Raw genomic sequence first — 8,737 nt, 5'->3', positions numbered from 1 at the left:
GTTTTGTTACTATTGCTGTGTAGTATCATTTAACATCTGGAATAGGGATGCCACCTGCTTTACTCTTTCTGCTAAGGATTGCTGTAGCTATTCTGGGTCTCTTATTTTTCCAGATGAATTTCATGATTTCTTTTTCTATTTCTATCAGGAATGCCATTGTGATTTTGATTGGAATTGCATTAAATCTGTATAGTGCTTTTGGAAGTATGGTAACTTTTATAATATTAAGTCTGCCTATCCAGGAACAAGGTAGAACTTTCTATTTTCAAAGGTATTCTTTGATTTCTTTCTTTAGGGTTCTGTTGTTTTCATTGTATAGATCTTTCATCTCTTTTGTTAAGTTGATTCCTAAGTATACATATATTTTTTAGGTTATTGTGTTGCGGTAGTTTTTTTCATTTCCTTCTCAGAGTTTTTTTCACTGATATACAGAAATGCCTTTGATTTATGTGTTTTTAATTTATATTATGCTACTTTGCTGAATTCATTTACTAGTTTTAGAAGTTTTCTGGTGGAGTTTTTTTGATCTTCTAGGTATAGAATCATATCATCAGCAAATAGTGCTAATTTAAGTTCTTTTTCTATACATGCCCCTTTGATTTCTTTCATCTCTCTAATTGCTCTGGTCAGTGTTTCAACCTATTTTGAATAGAAGTGGTGAAAGAGGGTATCTCTTTCTTATTCTAGTTTTTAGAGAGAATGTCTTCAGTTTTTCTCCATTTAGGATGATGTTGGCCTGAGGCTTAGCATAGATAGCCTTTACATTGTTGAGATATGTTCATGTTATCCCTGGTATTTCTAGTGTTTTGAACATTAAGGGGTATTGTACTTTGTCAAATGCTTTATCTGTGTCTATTGAGATGATGCTATGATTCTTATCTTTAAGTCTACTCATGTGATTAATTACATTTATTGATTTTTGTGTGTTGAACCAAACTTGCATCAAGTGGGATGAATCCTACCTGAAATCATGGTGCACAACCTTTTTGATATGTTTTTGTATTCGATTTGACAGAATTTTATTCAGAATTTTTGCATCTATATTCATTAGACTTATTGGTCTGAAGTTTTTTTCTTTGATGTGTCTTTCCTGGTTTTGGGATCAGGGTGATATTGGCCTCGTAGAATGACTTGGGAATTATCGCCTCTTTTTCTATTTCCTGAGATAAATTGAAGAGTATTGGTATTAGTTTTTCTAAAAGGTCTTGAAGAACTTGGCTGTGTATCCATCCATTACTGGGCTTTTCTTGGTTTGCAAGCTTTTGATGGCTTCTTCTGTTTCCTTCCTTGATATTTGCTTTTTAAATTGTGTATGTCCTCCTTACTCAATTTGGGCATATTGTATGACTTAAAAAATTTGTTGATGCCTTTAATGTCTTCTATTTTATTCGAGTATAAGATTTCAAAATAAGTTCTAATTATCTTCTGTATTTTATAGTATTTTTGTGATATTACCTTTTTCATCACGTATGTGAGTAAATTGAGTTCTCTCTCTCCTTCTCTTCCTTAGCATGGCTAACGGTCTGTCAATTTTATTTATTTATTCAACTTTTTGTTTTGTCAATTTTTTAATTGTTTCTTTTGTTTTTGATTTCATTGATTTCACCTATAATTTTAAATATTTCTTGCCTTCTACTGCTTTTGCTGCTGGCTTGTTCTTTTTCTAGGGCTTTGAGATGTAGTGTGAAGTCATTTACTTGTTGACTTTTTCTTTTAAGGAATGAACTCCATGCAACAAATTTTCCTCTTAGTACTGCTTTCATAGTGTCCCAGAGATTTCAATATGTTCTGCCTGTGTTTTCAATTACCTCTAAGAATTTTTTAATCTTCTCCTTGATGTCTTCTGTGACCCATTGTTCATTTGGTAGCATACTGTTTGGACTCCAGGTGATGGAGAAATTTTTATTTTTTTATTTTGTCATTGATTTCCAATTTCATTCCATTTTGATCTGATTAAATGCATAGTAGTATCTCTAGTTTTTTGTATTTGCTAAGAGTTGCTTTGTGGCATAGTATATGGCCTATTTTAGAGAAGGATCAATGTGCTGCTGAGAAGAAAGTTTATCCACTTGATTCAGGTTGAAATATTCTATATATGTCACTTAAGTCTAAGTTATTTATTGTGTTATTTAGCTCTATAGTTTCTTTATTCAACTTTTGTTTGGAAGATCTAACCAGTGGTGAGAGATTTGTGTTAAAGTCACCTAAGATTATTGTGTTGTGGTCAATTTTACTCTTGAACTTGAGAAGAGTTTTTTTTGATGAACATAGCTGTATCATTGTTTGGGGCATATATATTTATGATTGTTATGTCTTGATTTTGTATGGTTTCCTTGAGCAGTATGTAATGTCCATCTTTATCCTTTTTGATTAACCTTTGCTTGAAGTCTACTTTGTTTGATATGAGAAAGGAAACCCCTGCCTGCTTCCACAGTCCATGTGAGTGGTATGATTTTTCCCAACCTTTCACCTTCAGTCTGTGTATGTCTTTTCCTGTCAAATGAGTCTCCTGTAGGCAGCATATTGTTGGGTCTTTTTTAATCCAATCTGCTGGTCTATGTCTTTTGATAGGTGAGTTTATGCCATTAACATTTAGGGTTACTATTGAGACATGGTTTGCATTTCCAGCCATATTTATTTTTGTTATTTTTCTTGAGTTGGCTTTCCTATTTGATTAGTTTTTCCTTTTGTGTACTACTTCCCTCTGCTGATTTTTATTGTTTATCATTTCCTCTTCATGAAATATTTTGCCAAGGATGTTTTGTAGTGCTGGTTTTCTAGCTATAAATTCTTTTAACTTTTGTTTATCATGGAATCTTTTTATTTCATCTTCAAATCTAAAGTTAATTTTGATGGATACAAGATTCTTGATTGGCACCCATTATCTTTCAAAGCTTGATATATGTTGTTCCAGGATTTTCTAGCCTTCAGGGTCTGAGTTGAAAAATCTGCCATTATCCTAATTGGTTTTCCCTTATATGTAATCTGATTCATTTCTGTTGTGGCTTTTATTTTTTTTATATAATATATACATATTTTAATATTATATTGGTCCACTGAATATATATATTTTAACAAAAGATAAGAATCTATATAATCCAGTTAAACATACATAAGATTAGGGTACACTTATTACATTGAAAGTTGGTTTCATAAGTTACAGATATTTAATATTTTCCAGAGTGTTTTTTATAATTAAAAATATATTTTAAAATATATTTTAAAAGCATTTCAAACATTTGTTCATTTTCCCAGCACAAAAGAAGGTTGTTCAAGTCAACTTACCTTTTTCTCAAAGAGTAAGGGGAAGGAGGAAAAACAATAAGAAAACAGAAAACACCACCTACCAGCAATTCCCAACACTACCTTCTCAATCAACTTTTGCTAACTTGCCTAAATCCTTAGTCACTGGATTAGTTTATTAAAATTAAAGCCTTGTGATTATGATTCAGCCCTTGCTTCATATATGACTTTTATGTTGAAATGTTTTTATATAAAGATTATAAAAAAGTTAGCAGTACAGGAAGTGGTTTGTTTTAAACTCCAGCCATCCAATTGTGTGTGGAAAGAAGAAAAGTACCATTTCAAGATCATATGAATTAGATATTTTGGAATTTACTTATAGTCTAAGCAATAAGTTACTCTGATTATTACAGATCAATACCACCTTGACTTGTTGATCCCAGAGAATTTAAATTAGGTTTTAGGTGCATTTTTATTTATCTGTTATTTAATACATTATATAACTCAGTAACTCATGTGCAAAAAGAGGATTACAATATACAGCCTTCTTCACAGTCTATTTCAAATTTAGCTTGCCTCTTAGGTTAGTTTTAAAGATGGGATTTTCAAATGTAAGGAGTTTTGAAAATTTGGCAGATCGTTTTCCTTCCAATTAAAAAAAAAAAGGCTAGGTTGGCCTTTTTATAGGTGAAAAACATGAAGTAAATAAACTAATTTAAACTACAAAGACAAAAAAGCAATATGGTATAATACATGTCACCTTTCCTATTTGTATTCAGTGAAAGTTTTTATATTTCAAGTAGTTAAGACTTCATTAAAGAAAACAAAAATATACATGAAAAATTAAAGTACCTTCCAGTTGTAGCTTGCTAATGTTTCTTCTGCAAAAGTATAATAGTAAACTAAATGAACTAAAGAGGACAGTGCCACTGCAAAGGCAGAACAGTTGCATGTTATTTAAGATTTGTGCTTACCTTATACTGATGGGTACATTTTAAGTGATAATTTTTCTTCACATCTGGCCCTTAAAATGGACATTTTCTTACAAACTTTACTTGTAAGAAACTGATTTTGTTAATTAGCAAATTTCTGGAGAGGTATCTGTTGACCTAAAATTCCTTAAATCCACAGAAAATTGTCTTTAAAAAATGTATTTCTACATGAGGTTTTAATGTTTTTTATTTAGTAAAAATTTAAGTTTTAAGTTAAAATCGTTCAATCTAAAGCATCCTTTTTTCAATAGTGGAGTAGATTGATGCAAAATATTTTTCTTTTTCTCTAAAAAACAAATTAAATGGTATTTGTACTCCAAGAATATACAAAAATGTACTTTATACTAGCCAATTTATATCAATCATAAAAGAAATGCGATGTTTGTTCTCTTCCTCTCCTTCAACCATTCAAATCAAGGGAGAATACTGCAAACTTTATAAACTCTACTGACTCTAATCAGAATAACCACAGAACAAAGGTAGCATGGGGTGAAACTATCTCTCTACATTCCAGAAGGCAGAAGCTTGGATGCTCTAGCTTTACAAGTAAAAGTAGCACAGGCAGGCTGAAGCTCACAGTAAATGCACACCAGAGCAAGGGCCTATCTGATGAGGTCACTGCTTTTAGAGGAAATAATAAAAGTCAAATCTGAGAGTACAAAAGAAAAAACCTAGACTTTTGTCACATTTACAGGAATCTCAAACCTTTTGTATTCCCATGCTCACAGGTAGTTTTGATATACATGGTAAATAGCATCAATATTTAGGAAGAAGAGTATTGTAGACAAAGGACAAGAAAATTCTTCATGCTTCTGATATCTCAGATTTGCTGAGTGCAATAGCCAGTTCTAGGTCTTCTTGTTCTTGCTGATTCAGTCGGGCAAGCCTTTGTTCTTCCTCTCTCTCACTCTCCCTCTTGGCCCATTCAATCATATCTTCTTCAGAGGGATAAGCACTGAAGTTAGCAAAATTGCTTAGGTCACCCTCTTTATTGGTAGTGCAAGTAGAAGAAGAAGTGAATGGATCCCAATACATATCAGGATCTTTTTCTTTGGGGCTATTATTGCCTGGGAAAGGCTGAAATGGATCATTCACTTTAAAGGGATCAGAAGAATCCAATTTGTTGATGGGTCTTTTCCGAGGTGATGGTGGGCAGGGTCTTGTTGGAGTTCCCGTCTTAGGTGGCAGTGCTGGGGGTACATCTTCACTCTTGATGGATGTTTCATCAAACACATTTTTTGGAGTGACCACATTGTTGACAGAGCTTGATGTGGCTGAGTTAAAAGGATCTTCATTGTTCGCCTTTGACAATGTGCTGAAGTCAGCAAATCCATCTTCAAATGATTCATTTCCAAAAACAGAAGCAAAGGAGTCTGGGGCTGAATCACTTGCTGCAATAACAATTGTCCCACCAGGAGCAAAAGGATCATTGTGCTTCAATGTTTCTACTGATGTATTATTGCTCTGGCTGGATGCACTAAAAGCGTCATTACTTAAATTGGCAAAAGGATCAGTAGAAGACTGCTTGAAGAAAGAGTCAGATGCAAATGGATCTGAACCTTTGAAAGGATCACCACCAAATGGATCAGTTTTCCCAAAAGGATCATCCTTGAAAGGATCACTGCCAACAAAAGGATCAGATTGGAAAAAATCCAAGTTTGTATCTGCAACTGGACCTGTCAGTGAACTTGATTCTGATTTAAATGGATCTTCCTCTTTTGCATGTTTCTCATTGTCAAATTCAGGACAAACTTTTTCATTAACAGATGCAGTTACCACTTCATTTTCATCAATCACATCAGGTGATATTTCAGAACTACTTCTTGCAGGAGACTCCTGATGTATGGGATTGGACTCCAGGTTGTTCTAGCCTTCAACCTGTTCATTAAGGTTGGCTGTTTCACTGCTGCTCGTACTGAGGCTGCAATAATCTGTAGCACCATTTACAAGAATGCTGTGTGGACTACTGCACCAATTTGACTGATTATTATGATTTTCCAGCTCTTTCATTTCCATGAGTCTCATTTGCATTGAACTGATCTCCTGCTGTGAATCTTGTAGGTGCTGTTGAAGAGGTTCCAGCTGAGCCTTCCCTGACTCCACACTCTCCTCCAATTCTGCTGTTTCTTGTTGCAGGCGACTTAGCTCTTCTCTAGCTTTGGCCAATTCTTCTTCATAAGTGGAGATCTGTGATTCCTGATTAGTTATTTCTGCTTTTAGAGAAAAGATCAGCTGGGCCTCCTCAGCACATTTCTTTCTGACTTCCTTGAGTTGCTCCTCCAACTGAGCTTTCTGCTCATCCAGTTCATAAAGGATTTCCTGTACTTGCTACTTTTGAGCCTGTAGTTTTTGTAGATTAATATTTTCCCTTTGAACTTCATCTTGAAGATCCTGAACCTCACTTGTCCTCTGTTTAATAGTATCTTCTTTCTCCTTAAGGTCCTGTTCCACATTATTCTTTTCCCTCTGCAGGTCAACTATTTCATTGTTAAGTGTATCTAGCTCCTTAATAGCAGAGAAATCTGCAACAGGACTTGATCCTATGAGTTTTTTTTGCAAACTGGTCCTGTCTGATGGTGGAATCATCTCAGGATTAAGAATGTGAGGAGGATCAATGCCCTTTACTAACTTTTGATTGATTAAGTAGAAAGCCAAGGCAAGGCAAACTGATCTTTTGAAAGTTTCCCACAGTTCTTTGTGTCACATAATGCCCAAATATGGGCCAGTAAGGTGGATGGTAAGCCTGTTTTCAGGAAAATTTCATGGGCCTCCAATCCTGATACAAATCCATCCATATCTATCAGTTTTCAGGAAGAGTTCATCATACTTAGCTTTTTCTGCAGGGGATACAACCCATGTTTTTCTCTTAGAAGGTGGCAACAAGGCTGGAAGCAAGGCCATTGGCACGGGTTCCTTCTCCAATACAGAGTATACCAAAAACATGGCAACTGCAAGCTCATCTCTGTCAAGCTTTCCATCATGGTCAATATCACTCAATTCCCAAACTCTTCCAAGGATTTCCACAGGTAACTTAGAGTTGAGCAACACTGGATTCACTTTATCACCATCAAAAATCCATCCACTGGACTTAAACTATCAAAAATTACATCATATTTGGCTTTATCTTCACTTTTAAAAGCCCATGGAAGCTCAGCTGCAGGGGTTCCGCTGGTTAGTAAAGGACTAATGGTATCATGAAATCTTGGTAGAGGAACAGCCAAGTCAAGCTATTCAGTGAAACCTCCAATCCATTCTGGGCACATGCTACAAGATGCAAAGCCACAAAGAATTCTTGTTTGTTCAGGATGCCTTTGCATCTGTGTCAGCTAAATCCGAAATCTTTCCAAGTATCAAGTCTGGAAGCCCTGACTTTTTCAGAAAAGCAGCAGCATCTGAAGCCAGCACCCTTCCAGTATTGCCTGTATCAACCTGTCTATAGTATTTTTCTTATACAGGATTCCCACTTGATAACTGGGTCAGGGAGAGCTGGGCTGCCGCAGCCATGGTGTTTCCATCATGCACGTGAGGGGAAGGAGGGGAAGGAAGGAGGGGTCTCTTGTGGCTTTTAAAATTCTCTCCTTATTCTGTATGTTGGGCATTTTCATTATAATGTGCATTGGTGTGGATGTGTTGTGATTTTGTACATTTGGCATTCTGTAGCCTTCTTGGATTCAGATTTCCAATTCATTCTTCATGTATGGAAATTTTTCTGATATTATTTCATTGAATAGATTGCAGACTTGCCAATTTATGTCACTTAACATCTCTGTGACCATTAGTCTTTTTTTTTTTGACTAACTTTTTTCTACAATTCTGGTGAGTGTAAAGTAGTCTATGTTGACTTTAATTTTAAGTTCTTTATATAGTATAGCTTTATATTCATATATTTATTCATTTATATATTTATTTGTCATTTGAATATTTTCTCTTTTTTGGAATCTTTTTTGAAAATTCTCATCTTTGTTGTTCTCAGTTGGGGCATCTATTTTCCCCAAAGAAATGTATAGTACTTCATATATTATGCACTATAAGCACTTTATTAGAAAAGTTAACTAAGTATATCTCCAAATCTAAATTTACTTTTAGACATTGAAGCCACACTGACTTAAAATGACACAAGTAGGATTTTTTTTTTCTTTTTACTACTGGGGATTGAAATCAGGGGTACTCGACTACTGAGCCACATCCACAGCTCTATTTTGTAATTCATTTAGAGAAGGCTCTCACTGAGTTGCTTAGTACCTTACCATTGCTGAGGCTGGCTTTAAACTCATAATCCTCATGTCTCAGCCTCCCAAGTTGCTGGGATTACAGGCATGTGCTACCATGACTGGCACAAAATTAGGATTCATAGAGGCAAAGCCCAAGAAATTTACAGGGTGAAATCTTGAAAAGGATGAAGTAACTGAATCAAATATCTGAAGTGCGTATGAAGCCCCAGTAATTTTAGTTAAATACTAGAGCCTACACACATAGTGATGGGATTAGCAGGGGAATATACA

General features: G+C 34.9%; 1 pseudogene; it reads right to left on the bottom strand.

Moving 5' to 3' along the window:
- Positions 1-4,843: 4,843 nt before the first annotated feature.
- Positions 4,844-7,752, bottom strand: LOC101969002 (epidermal growth factor receptor substrate 15 pseudogene; annotated as a pseudogene).
- Between the last annotated feature and the right edge of the window lie 985 nt (positions 7,753-8,737).

The sequence above is a fragment of the Ictidomys tridecemlineatus genome, chromosome 9 (assembly GCF_052094955.1).
Source record: "Ictidomys tridecemlineatus isolate mIctTri1 chromosome 9, mIctTri1.hap1, whole genome shotgun sequence".
Taxonomy (NCBI): Eukaryota; Metazoa; Chordata; class Mammalia; order Rodentia; family Sciuridae; genus Ictidomys; species Ictidomys tridecemlineatus.
This window is presented reverse-complemented; position numbering and strand designations above follow the sequence as displayed.